Source organism: Dermacentor andersoni, unplaced genomic scaffold (assembly GCF_023375885.2).
Source record: "Dermacentor andersoni unplaced genomic scaffold, qqDerAnde1_hic_scaffold ctg00000619.1, whole genome shotgun sequence".
Classification (NCBI taxonomy): domain Eukaryota; kingdom Metazoa; phylum Arthropoda; class Arachnida; order Ixodida; family Ixodidae; genus Dermacentor; species Dermacentor andersoni.
The window spans coordinates 17,501-30,000 of NW_027315301.1; the positions used below are offsets into that span (position 1 = coordinate 17,501).

The 12,500-nt window shown below is 54.1% G+C and overlaps 2 non-coding genes across 2 annotated transcripts; one reads left to right on the forward strand and one right to left on the reverse strand.

Annotated features, from left to right (window-relative positions):
- Window positions 1-1,309: 1,309 nt before the first annotated feature.
- Window positions 1,310-3,124, reverse strand: LOC140214775 (small subunit ribosomal RNA). Its single transcript, XR_011891705.1, has one exon. It is a non-coding gene; the product is annotated as a small subunit ribosomal RNA (ribosomal RNA).
- Window positions 3,125-8,508: 5,384 nt separating this feature from the next.
- Window positions 8,509-8,700, forward strand: LOC140214774 (U2 spliceosomal RNA). The gene has a single exon (XR_011891704.1). It is a non-coding gene; the product is annotated as a U2 spliceosomal RNA (small nuclear RNA).
- The last annotated feature ends 3,800 nt before the right edge of the window (window positions 8,701-12,500 follow it).

The window sequence follows — 12,500 nt, forward strand, 5'->3', positions numbered from 1 at the left end:
TCCACCGGACCCGTGTGTCTCGTGTGCACGTTCACATCGCTCCACTAAAAATTGCAAAGAGCGACAGAGCCATGATTAGGGCTAAGCCGCTGTGGAGTCTTTAACGGCTACACGGCCACGGGCAGGGCTTCACCCCCATCGACGTGCTTCGCTTCAGTCAGCAGTAGGTTCATAGAAGGGCCTCAAACACACACACACTTTCGCATCGGCAGATCGCCGCAGCATAACCGCTGTTGATCCAACAGCCTACTTGAGACGAAAGACAAGAGCCCGGCGCGCGTACTCGCGCAGCTCTCCAAAACCACTCGGCCAGTGCCAGGGACGGCTCCCTGCGCCGGCGCCACAACAAGTCTACTTGAGGCGGAAGACGAAGCCAGCAAGGGCCTGGCCGCAAGTGCGTTCGAAACCGGGACTACAGTCCCTCGTCTGTCCGTACTTCCTCTTTCGACGTGCGGCGCCTTCCCAAAGCGCACAAGTCCGCTAACCGCAGAACGCTTCCGACGTAGCAAAGCCGCGTTTCCTTCGGTACTTCGCAGCAACGCCGCCTTTCCCTCGGCGGCGGGCGAATAGCCTGCAGACGTCGTCGCATTAAACCGCGATCTCGACACCTCGCGCGTCACGAGCAGGAGCCGACCGGCAGCCTCCGGCCCTTTCGGACTCGGTGGCATTTGCCGCGGAGGACGGGAGAGCACTTTAGGCCACGGTTCCTTCCGTACTTGGCAGCCGCACCCTCATACCGACAGTTCCATGACCGACCGAGCGCCACACCGTTCCTTTAGTACTTGGGTGGCAACAAAGTCGGGTCGTTACTCCATACTCGCCGCAGGAAGCGACCGGCAGCCGCCAGCCTTTTCAGACTCGGCAGCGTTTGCCGCGGAGGACGGGAGAGCGCTCGCACCACGGTTCCGTGTGTGTACTAAGCGGCAGCGGCATTAGCTCTCGACCGTCAGTTCCTTGACCGACCGCACGCTTCGCCGTTCCCCTCGTACTGGGCAAAGCAGCAGGTCGGGTCGTCTTACTCCCATTCCGCGCAAGAGCGCCAAAGCGGACAGAAAGCCCACCCAGTGTGCGTTACGCCGTTTCTACCCGCGGGCGCGGCCAAGCCAACCGTCCAAGGTTGCAGCCGGCGTCCACTGGGCGCAACAAATTTGGCACGGGGCGCCCCTCAAAATTCAGGCAGTCCCCGGCATGTTCGGGTATAGCCGTCCCCGCGTCCAAGCGGGGCCAGCGGCGGAAAGCGTCGGGCGCAGCGAGCTGCTTCACCCACACGGGGTAGAAACAATGGCGCTCGCCACCCTTCACAATCCGGTAATGATCCTTCCGCAGGTTCACCTACGGAAACCTTGTTACGACTTTTACTTCCTCTAAATGATCAAGTTTGGTCATCTTTCCAACAGACCGGCGCAACCGAAAGGCCGCGCCGGACATCGGTCCGAAGACCTCACTAAATCATTCAATCGGTAGTAGCGACGGGCGGTGTGTACAAAGGGCAGGGACGTAATCAACGCGAGCTTATGACTCGCGCTTACTGGGAATTCCTCGTTCAAGGGGAACAATTGCAAGCCCCTATCCCAATCACGAAAGAAGTTCCACGGGTTACCCAGTCCTTTCAGACAGGGATAAAGACACGCTGCTTCCTTCAGTGTAGCGCGCGTGCGGCCCCGGACATCTAAGGGCATCACAGACCTGTTATTGCTCTGTTTCGTGCGGCTAGGAGCCGCTTGTCCCTCTAAGAAGGTTGTAAGGTGCTGGGAACCCCGCACCTATTTAATAGGCTAGAGTCTCGTTCGTTATCGGAATTAACCAGACAAATCGCTCCACCAACTAAGAACGGCCATGCACCACCATCCACCGAATCAAGAAAGAGCTCTCAATCTGTCAATCCTCCCAGTGTCCGGGCCGGGTAAGTTTTCCCGTGTTGAGTCAAATTAAGCCGCAGGCTCCACTCCTGGTGGTGCCCTTCCGTCAATTCCTTTAAGTTTCAGCTTTGCAACCATACTTCCCCCGGAACCCAAACACTTTGGTTTCCCGGAAGCTGCCCGCCGAGTCATTTGAGTAACTCAGGCGGATCGCTGGTTGGCATCGTTTATGGTCAGAACTAGGGCGGTATCTGATCGCCTTCGAACCTCTGACTTTCGTTCTTGATCAAAGAAAACATTCTTGGCAAATGCTTTCGCAGTAGTTCGTCTTGCGACGGTCCAAGAATTTCACCTCTAGCGCCGCAATACGAATGCCCCCGTCTGTCCCTCTTAATCATTACCTCGTATTCCAAAAACCAACAGAACAGAAACGAGGTCTTGTTCTATTATTCCATGCAAGTTTATTCAGGCGACTCGCCTGCGTTGAGCACTCTAATTTTTTCAAAGTAAAAGCACCGGCCTTCTCGAGGCACACAATGAAGTGCACCAAGAAAGGACCGGCATGATGTTCAGTCCGAGCCGTCGCATCGGGTAGATGCACTACTCGTCTGGAACTGAGATCCAACTACGAGCTTTTTAACCGCAGCAGCTTTAGTATACGCTATTGGAGCTGGAATTACCGCGGCTGCTGGCACCAGACTTGCCCTCCAATTGATCCTCGTTAAAGGATTTAGAGTGTACTCATTTCAATTACGGGGCCTCAAAAGAGTCCCGTATTGTTATTTTTCGTCACTACCTCCCCGTGCCGGGAGTGGGTAATTTGCGCGCCTGCTGCCTTCCTTGGATGTGGTAGCCGTTTCTCAGGCTCCCTCTCCGGAATCGAACCCTGATTCTCCGTTACCCGTAACAACCATGGTAAGCAAGTAACCTACCATCGAAAGTTGATAAGGCAGACACTTGAAAGAAACGTCGCCGGCTCGTGGCCATGCGATCAGCACAAAGTTATCCAGAGTCACCACACAATACGGGCCGAAACCCGATCGATCTTGGTCTAATAAAAGCACCCGTCGCCCAAAGGGCTTCAGGCTCACTGCATGTATTAGCTCTAGAATTGCCACAGTTATCCAAGTAGGAAGAAACGATCTAAGGAACCATAACTGATTTAATGAGCCATTCGCGGTTTCGCCTTATTTCGGCATGTACTTAGACATGCATGGCTTAATCTTTGAGACAAGCATATGATTACTGGCAGGATCAACCAGGTAATCGTTCAACTGCGCGTCCAGCCTTTCAAGCAGGCCGGACGCCGTTTTTGCGATGCCGAGGCCACCTTCAGGCGCCCCAACACGCTTCGTTCTCGCAAAGGGTAGCACTTTGCACAGTCCGAGACGACGGCGTTCGAGCTCGCTACGGCGCCCTCCCCGCAGGGCCGGGTATCGCCACGCGGCAAGAAGCACGCAACATTCTCGATAGACCGGTTGTGTCGACTCGATCGCGGCTTGCGGTTTCTCTCGAGCCCGCAGCACTGGTGGACCGACCGACACTTGCAACGTAGCCGAGACGGCAAAGCCGCTAGGCGACGGGTCACGCCCGCGCCTTCGGCGCTTTCGTATTTGATTCGTCCGAGGACGATGCGGAACACACTTCGATATCGTGGAAAAAGCGTCGTCCGACAACCAGCCCCTAACGCATCAAGCGGATGAGGCTGCAGACGTCAGCTGTGGGATCCACGGGAGCGATACCGGGGACACGCTTGACGGGCACGAAGCCCGCCGCATATCAAACACCCAGGTCGCTTTGGGGGCGACTGCTCTCTGGGACCCCCATATAATAGCAGCGATAAGTACCCAGACCTCCATGGGGCCGTACTCGTGCCACTTTCGACGAGCGTTTGGCGAAAATCGTGCCGCCTCGTAACGCCGCGAGCAAGATTGAAAGCTTACGTCGGCAGCACAATGCCGAAGTCGTGAAAGCGCAGCGCGTCTACCGAATGCGCGAACGGCAATTTCTCGCTAATGGCCAGTACGGTTTCCTGCACAATTGCCTTTCTGTCGCCCTACGGGGCCCCCGGCCGATCGATTCGAGGCACGCTAGCACGGCCCCTTCGCCATTTCCGAGCACGAGTGCGAACAGTGCGGGCGGCGTGCTCGACGCCCCGGCTGACGTCGTTTCGGACTTTGTCTCTTCGCGTGCTCGCGGCAACGCCGCGGCCAACGACGACGTCTGCGCGGTTCTTTGCCGGTTCCCGGCGTGCTATAGTGCAGCCCTCTGCAGGGTGACACCGGCTCCGTCGTGGCCGTGCGGCGGCTTGTACGCAAAAGTTGCGTCAAAGGCGTCGCGCTCGCGCCGCCCCGGCACACGCGGTTTCGGACTTTGTCTCTTCCAGCGCTCGCGTAGTCGTGGGCACGATTGTCGACTTCGGAACGGTGCGCGGACACCGCCACGAGCACGCGCAAGACGAAAATCGCACTACGGTACAATGTCGGCCGGGGCCCTACGGCCCCTTACAGTAGCAGCGATAAGTGCCCAGACCTCCATGGGGCCGTACTCGTGCGACGCGGCGGCGTACTGCGCCGAGCCGAGCGCCAATATTTGGCTTTTGCAGGGCGGATTCGAGCTCTGGCGATTGCCGCGGTACCGCCGCTCACCGATTCAAGGCACGCTAGCGCGGCCCCTTCGCCATTTCCGAGCACGCGTGCGAACAGTGCGGGCGGCGTGCTCGACGCCCCGGCTGACGTCGTTTCGGACTTTGTCTCTTCGCGTGCTCGCGGCAACGCCGCGGCCAACGACGACGTCTGCGCGGTTCTTTGCCGGTTCCCGGCGTGCTATAGTGCAGCCCTCTGCAGGGTGACACCGGCTCCGTCGTGGCCGTGCGGCGGCTTGTACGCAAAAGTTGCGTCAAAGGCGTCGCGCTCGCGCCGCCCCGGCACACGCGGTTTCGGACTTTGTCTCTTCCAGCGCTCGCGTAGTCGTGGGCACGATTGTCGACGTCGGAACGGTGCGCGGACTACGCCACGAGCACGCGCAAGCCGAAAATCGCACTACGGTACAATGTCGGCCGGGGCCGTACGGCCCCTTACAGTAGCAGCGATAAGTGCCCAGACCTCCATGGGGCCGTACTCGTGCGACGCGGCCGCGTACTGCGCCGAGCCGAGCGCCAATATTTGGCTTTTGCAGGGCGGATTCGAGCTCTGGCGATCGCCGCGGTACCGCCGCTCACCGATTCAAGGCACGCTAGCGCGGCCCCTTCGCCATTTCCGAGCACGCGTGCGAACAGTGCGGGCGGCGTGCTCGACGCCCCGGCTGACGTCGTTTCGGACTTTGTCTCTTCGCGTGCTCGCGGCAACGCCGCGGCCAACGACGACGTCTGCGCGGTTCTTTGCCGGTTCCCGGCGTGCTATAGTGCAGCCCTCTGCAGGGTGACACCGGCTCCGTCGTGGCCGTGCGGCGGCTTGTACGCAAAAGTTGCGTCAAAGGCGTCGCGCTCGCGCCGCCCCGGCACACGCGGTTTCGGACTTTGTCTCTTCCAGCGCTCGCAACCATGTCGGGGCCGACGCCGACGACTGCGTGGTGTTTCAACGATTGCCGGCGTGACACAATGCAGCTGCGTGCGGGATGCCAGCGATTCCGTCGTGTCCGTGCGGCGGCTTGTACGCAAAAGTTGCGTCAAAGGCGTCGCGCTCGCGCCGCCCCGGCACACGCGGTTTCGGACTTTGTCTCTTCCAGCGCTCGCGTAGTCGTGGGCACGATTGTCGACGTCGGAACGGTGCGCGGACTACGCCACGAGCACGCGCAAGCCGAAAATCGCACTACGGTACAATGTCGGCCGGGGCCGTACGGCCCCTTACAGTAGCAGCGATAAGTGCCCAGACCTCCATGGGGCCGTACTCGTGCGACGCGGCGGCGTACTGCGCCGAGCCGAGCGCCAATATTTGGCTTTTGCAGGGCGGATTCGAGCTCTGGCGATCGCCGCGGTACCGCCGCTCACCGATTCAAGGCACGCTAGCGCGGCCCCTTCGCCATTTCCGAGCACGCGTGCGAACAGTGCGGGCGGCGTGCTCGACGCCCCGGCTGACGTCGTTTCGGACTTTGTCTCTTCGCGTGCTCGCGGCAACGCCGCGGCCAACGACGACGTCTGCGCGGTTCTTTGCCGGTTCCCGGCGTGCTATAGTGCAGCCCTCTGCAGGGTGACACCGGCTCCGTCGTGGCCGTGCGGCGGCTTGTACGCAAAAGTTGCGTCAAAGGCGTCGCGCTCGCGCCGCCCCGGCACACGCGGTTTCGGACTTTGTCTCTTCCAGCGCTCGCGTAGTCGTGGGCACGATTGTCGACTTCGGAACGGTGCGCGGACACCGCCACGAGCACGCGCAAGACGAAAATCGCACTACGGTACAATGTCGGCCGGGGCCGTACGGCCCCTTACAGTAGCAGCGATAAGTGCCCAGACCTCCATGGGGCCGTACTCGTGCGACGCGGCGGCGTACTGCGCCGAGCCGAGCGCCTATATTTGGCTTTTGCAGGGCGGATTCGAGCTCTGGCGATTGCCGCGGTACCGCCGCTCACCGATTCAAGGCACGCTAGCGCGGCCCCTTCGCCATTTCCGAGCACGCGTGCGAACAGTGCGGGCGGCGTGCTCGACGCCCCGGCTGACGTCGTTTCGGACTTTGTCTCTTCGCGTGCTCGCGGCAACGCCGCGGCCAACGACGACGTCTGCGCGGTTCTTTGCCGGTTCCCGGCGTGCTATAGTGCAGCCCTCTGCAGGGTGACACCGGCTCCGTCGTGTCCGTGCGGCGGCTTGTACGCAAAAGTTGCGTCAAAGGCGTCGCGCTCGCGCCGCCCCGGCACACGCGGTTTCGGACTTTGTCTCTTCCAGCGCTCGCAACCATGTCGGGGCCGACGCCGACGACTGCGTGGTGTTTCAACGATTGCCGGCGTGACACAATGCAGCTGCGTGCGGGATGCCAGCGATTCCGTCGTGGCGGTGCGGCGGCTTGTACGCAAAAGTTGCGTCAAAGGCGTCGCGCTCGCACCGCCCCGGCACACGTGGTTTCGGACTTTGTCTCTTCGAGCGCTCGCAGCGATGTCGAGGCGATCGCTTACGTCTGCACGGTTTCCGGTGTGCTACAATGCAGCAGTCTGCCGCACTACACCTCTTGGTTGCCGAGGCCAGCACGGCAATTTACTGAAGCGAGCGCATTGCGCCCAGGCGGCAGCGGACTTTGTGCTTTCGGGAGTGCTCTTGCTGTAAAATTTGAACGGCTGCAGCTGCGCGAAGCAAGTGTACCTATTTTCACTCTCTCTCTGTCTGCCTTTGAGGCGACTGTAATTTCACTTTAAACGCAACTGGAGGCGGGAGCAACCTGATGAGAGTAGGTGGACTTCGGTACATGTTGTAATTTAGAAATTGCTTTCAAGCTTTGAGGACATACACCTTCGCGCCATCTGCTTTCCCCGTCTCTTTGGCACTTTATAGTATGTGCTGCATGCTCTGCATTCCAAAGAAACACGCCTGTGTCTCTCCCTCTCTCACGTTCTTCTTCTTTTTGTAGCTGCTGTTGTAGAAGATGCTATGCTCTTTAATCGCTGTAACATAGAGTGCTTGCACAAGCCAACAACTGTTGCGCGTTTTTTTTTTTTTTTTTTCTCTTCCCAAGACGTTTCTGCCATTATTCACTAACTCTCGTTCTTAGTATGCAATGGAGCGTTAGCTCGCGCCATCTACCTTTCTTTCTGTATTGCAAAGTCCGCAGGTTTTCCTAGTTCCGTACACAGATGGCGCTAATGCGTTTTGGCGCCAGGTTCGAACGACCTCGCTGTACTCGTGTTTCCCATTTGAATGTTTCAAAGGGGTTTGCGACAGGGGGTGGTTCTTGTGCAAGGCTGAGCTTTCCAGCTGCGTTTAAGCTATGCTAGCATGTGTGCGTATATATATATATATATATATATAAATACACAAACACACACACACACACACACACACACATGCATATATACATACACACACACGGTAATGGTAAAGATGATGAGGTAGCACTTTTTTTTTTTTTTTTACAATGCCTGTGTTTCAGATGGCGATCTTTCTCCCCTCTATGTTTCCGGTGGGAAGGAGTGTGCAGCGTTTTCTATATTTATTTTGTCATTCACTTCTATGTTGCTCGTCTTCGTACATGGGGCATGCTACCTAATTCTACCGGTCGAATCGACACGTTGCGATCCGTCCCGGCCTGTGCCGTATCAAAATTTTCAGTGGGCCTTGCGGTAAATAAAAAGAAATGAAGGAAATGCGCGTAGTATATTACAATTGCACACGGGCTTGAAACGAAGCCCTCAAGGAAGGTCACCTTGAGCGGTCGCATTCAGACGGAAGTAAGCATTCCCCTGGCGCGTTTTTTTCCGCTCGCCTGTTCCGTTTTCTACGAGGTTGCCTTGGTTGGTTTCGCGTTACAAGCAAGCTTGCACTCGGGTCTCGTTTCTACGCGACAGCGTTTCGTTAACAGCGAAAGACTGAGGCGTTGCGAGTTCATCCGTGAGATAGGGAGCGTTGAGTCTGTACACAGGCTGAATTTTATAATATTGCCCACGCTGTTGCTGAGGTTACCCATGTCGGCAGGGCGCCCACAAGGCAGTAGTACAATGAAGTGAAGTGAAGGACATCGCTTCTCGGCCTTTTGGCTAAGATCAAAGTGTAGTATCTGTTCTTATCAGCTTAATATCTGATACGGGTTCTATATGGACCCACGATATTAAACCTATTTTTGGAAGTTGGCGGAGTGCTTGAAGCCTGCTTCACCTCCGCCGCAGGTCGGCCCGGTATTGCACTACCTCCGGGATCGGCCCCGCTCACTTAGGTGAGACTTCATTCAATCAAAATGAAGAGCACAAGCTCAACGCGAGCAGTGACTTGACACGCACCATTCCTATACTACACGCAACGATGCCGGTTCGCGGACCACGAGAGTAATTAAACTGCCACTCCATCTGTGTGTAGCGTCGCACTTGTTGCGTCGCAAATGGGACAGCCGCTCCAGCAAATTTCTAGTTATGGGCTTCGAGAAAAATTAATGAAAGCAAAAGAAAGAACCAGAATTCCTATTTGTCCGATGTCTCTGAATGATTGTCTCCTGTAAAGAGCCACTTGGGGGGATGGGGGGTAGGATTAGCCGTGGGGTTCGCAATCAATATGAATCCCACTCAAAGCCAACACTGGATTTTGGAGTTCACTATCGCTTGGATCCGTAAACCACCGCGGCCACGCAAGCTCGCCCTGCCGCCGAAATCCGCTGCCCAAGTGGAAGAAAGATTCCCTATGAAAGAAAAATAGAGTGCCCGATTTCTGGCAACTACTGTGCAGCCTTTGTGTACACATTTTCGCAGCAGTGGGACCGAGCGCCTCGAAAACAAACTTGTCGTATGCCCAAATGTGGCGAAATATATTCAAGGGTTAAAAGGTGCCTCATCTTTCTAACCTGTATGTTACGAAGACCTGTTGCTACCTTTTCATCATGAACATCATCATCATCATCATCCTGGCTACGCCCACTGCAGGGCAAAGGCATCTGCCATGATCCTCCAAGTACCCCGGTCAGGTGCCGATTGTCGCCATGTAGTCCCTAATCTAATCTGCCCTCCTAACTTTCTGCCACCCCCTGCTACGCTTCCCTCCTCTTGGAATTCAGTCTGTAACCCTTAATGGCCACCGGTTATCTTCCCCCCAGATTGCATGCCCTGCGCATGCCCATTTGTTTTTCCTGGTTTAAACTTTGGTGTCATTAACGAGCGTTTCTTCTCGCACACCCCAATCTGCTCTATTCCGATCCCCCCGTGACGCCACACCCATCATCCTTCTTTCCAGAGCCCGTTGCGTCGCCCTCAGTTACCCTTCGGTAATCCTCAAAGCTTTTTGTTGGGGCACTCGTGGCATCTTTCTCGTTTAATGAAGTCAAATTTTTTTCAGTTTTGGGGGAAAACTCAATGAGCTAGGCGCGATTGTGTCCCTGGCGCCGCTCTCAACAAGATGGCGGCGCCCATGCTTTTTGCCTGCAGGTTCGGCCCTACGCAGAACACGCCTGCCGGGCAGTGTAGCCACGTTGAAGGGGCAAAGCGTAGTGCAGTGAAGCGCTTGCTCGGGCGAAAAACGCAAATATGAGCCAAACAGGAATTTCCATTATTGGAAATTCCAGTTCAGTTTGCGCATTGCGTTCGCCTAAGGTAAAGAACACAAATGCGAGTGCCACAGCAGTCAAGTCAAAGCTTAGGATTGCGTATCATTTTTTTTTTTTTTTTTCTTTTCGTGCCTTTTACTCCTGGCCTGCGTGGCCCTAGCGCGCATGCACACGAAAGTAATGAAATGCTGAAAACACGAAATAATGCGGTGCGGCTGTATCATATCTATTTTGTGCGCTTTGTTCTTTGTGGACTACAGCGGTGTGCGTCATGAGAAAGTTTCGGTGCCCTTCTTGGGTGACCAGTGAAGCTATATTTAAAACCACATTGATTTGTACGGTTATTGCTACAAACTGCGTGTGGGTGTTTTTCTTTTTCGCTGCCAACGATGGGTTATCGCAACCGCGATCGGTTCTGCTGCTACGCTAGACGCGTGCTTGCCAACGGTTGGCTCTATACGCGACCCGCGACGCGTGGTCGGCACATTCAAGCAGTCAATTGCAAACCGTTCCAAGAAAAAGGATGTACTCCACTTGCCACCTAGTTCGACGATTGTACTTTCTGACCCTCGAGGAAGCGCCGCCTTCCCACGTTTTCTATAATACGATAAGATTCAGAGCGACCGCGACCACTTGTCTTTGTCAATATCTCGGAAACGCTTTCTTTGTTTTCTTTTTTTTTTTTTAAATCCAGATACTCAGACGCGCCCGTGTTCACGCGCACTTGTTCTCTCCGATAAGCAGGGAAGCTCGGTTGGGGTGGTGTCGGGCCTTGCGCATGCGCTGCTGAGCTCGTCGCTTCGCCGGCCGGTCGATGCTGGCGCGGTACTGGTAATGAACTTCGACGTGCATGGTGAAACGTCACTTTGTATTGCCACTGTAGACTAGCAATGCAATGTGTTTGCGAGCGATTGGATAAATGAGAAAGCGTGCACTGTCTACAGTTCATGCCCCTCTAGAGTAGTGGAAATGTTGCTCCAAGTGTTAGGTTTGTAATTTGCGCCTACGAACATGAACTAAACAAAGAAAATGGTCTGCAGCCGCCTTCGCTTCATAAAATTCCCGTACGAAGAAATTTCCGTGCGCGAATGAGAGAGCAAAAGAGAGAAACCATGTTAAGAAGAATGGCTGCCTTTTACGTGATCTCGCGCATGAAACCAGACGATAGATTAATTTTAGCCGTTCATTTTGATTTGCCGAATGTAAACCGGAACACTTTCTCCACGCGGTCTTCAGATTTGAATGGCAATCAATCACATCCTTTCTTTTTTTTTTTTTTTTCTGTTTCTTTCTATCTGGAACCGAAAGAATTCAGAACGCCATTTCAATCTTAGATTCGATTAGATATCGCGACTGGTATGCTGAAATATCACGCCTTATCTGGTGTTAACCTTCTTGATCACGGCAATAAAAAATCGCCAGTTCCCGAACTTTAATCGCGCCGAAGATGAACCGATATGCTGGATTCTTATTGTCATGATTTTATAGAAAGCGCTGGTTCTATGGCTAGCTTTGAGGAAAAGAAAAACATCGTTCAGGAATGTATAACTCTAAACAACTAAAAAAAAAAATCTGCCGGCAATTGGTACTACAACGAGAGTACTGAGAATACTGGAAAAGATGAAATCCAATCATGCTGAACTGAACTGAGATTATTTCATCAAGACATGCCCCGAAAAACGTGGCCACTTTCAATGATAATTTCAAATGTGATTTCTTTCTTTTTTTTTTTTCTTTTTTTTTTTTTTTACGACGGATAATAATTATCTTTCCAATGGCGGATGTGAAAATTTCAGAGCACGTCATTTTCGAAATCCCAAGGCCCCGGACGCATTCTCTCTTCTTTAAGTATTTTGGTGGTGCACACGGAGGAAAATTTCGCGCACGTAATTTATAAACTAGTAGTTGATTTTCTAGAAGAACACAAAGTGCTGACAAACGGCCAACCAGGACACAATTAAATTGGTATTACGCACGGTTTCGAAGCCGCGGTAACAAAAGGGTAACAAAGGGACGTTCATTTCGTGGTGTCGATTTCACGTCTCTCACAATAAAAAAAAAAAAAATAATAATAATAAAAACTACTGCATAAAATAGGTTTTCCCAAACTGGATGGTTTCGATCAGCTTTTGAACAGCCCTTCCTTAAATTGAGTTGGCGTTGATTGAGCAGGTGCGGGCCTCTGCTGTTTTGGATTTTTGTAAATGGCATCAGTACTGGACAGTCCGTTCACTTGAGGATCAAAGGAGAAACCCCCCAAAAAAATATCATATCGTGGTGAGAGACGTGGCAGATGAGTACAATTATCGGCAGAAAAAAAAAAAGGAAAACCGCCTCGTACTCAGAAGCCGCTCCTCTCACGTGTGAAGCTTCAAACAAATTGTTTTTCTTGAGACGCTCTATAAAGTTATACACAGCTCCTTAAATGCAGCACCCGCACACAAAGCCAAACGTTCCAAGCTGGAAAGAAAGCATGAAATTC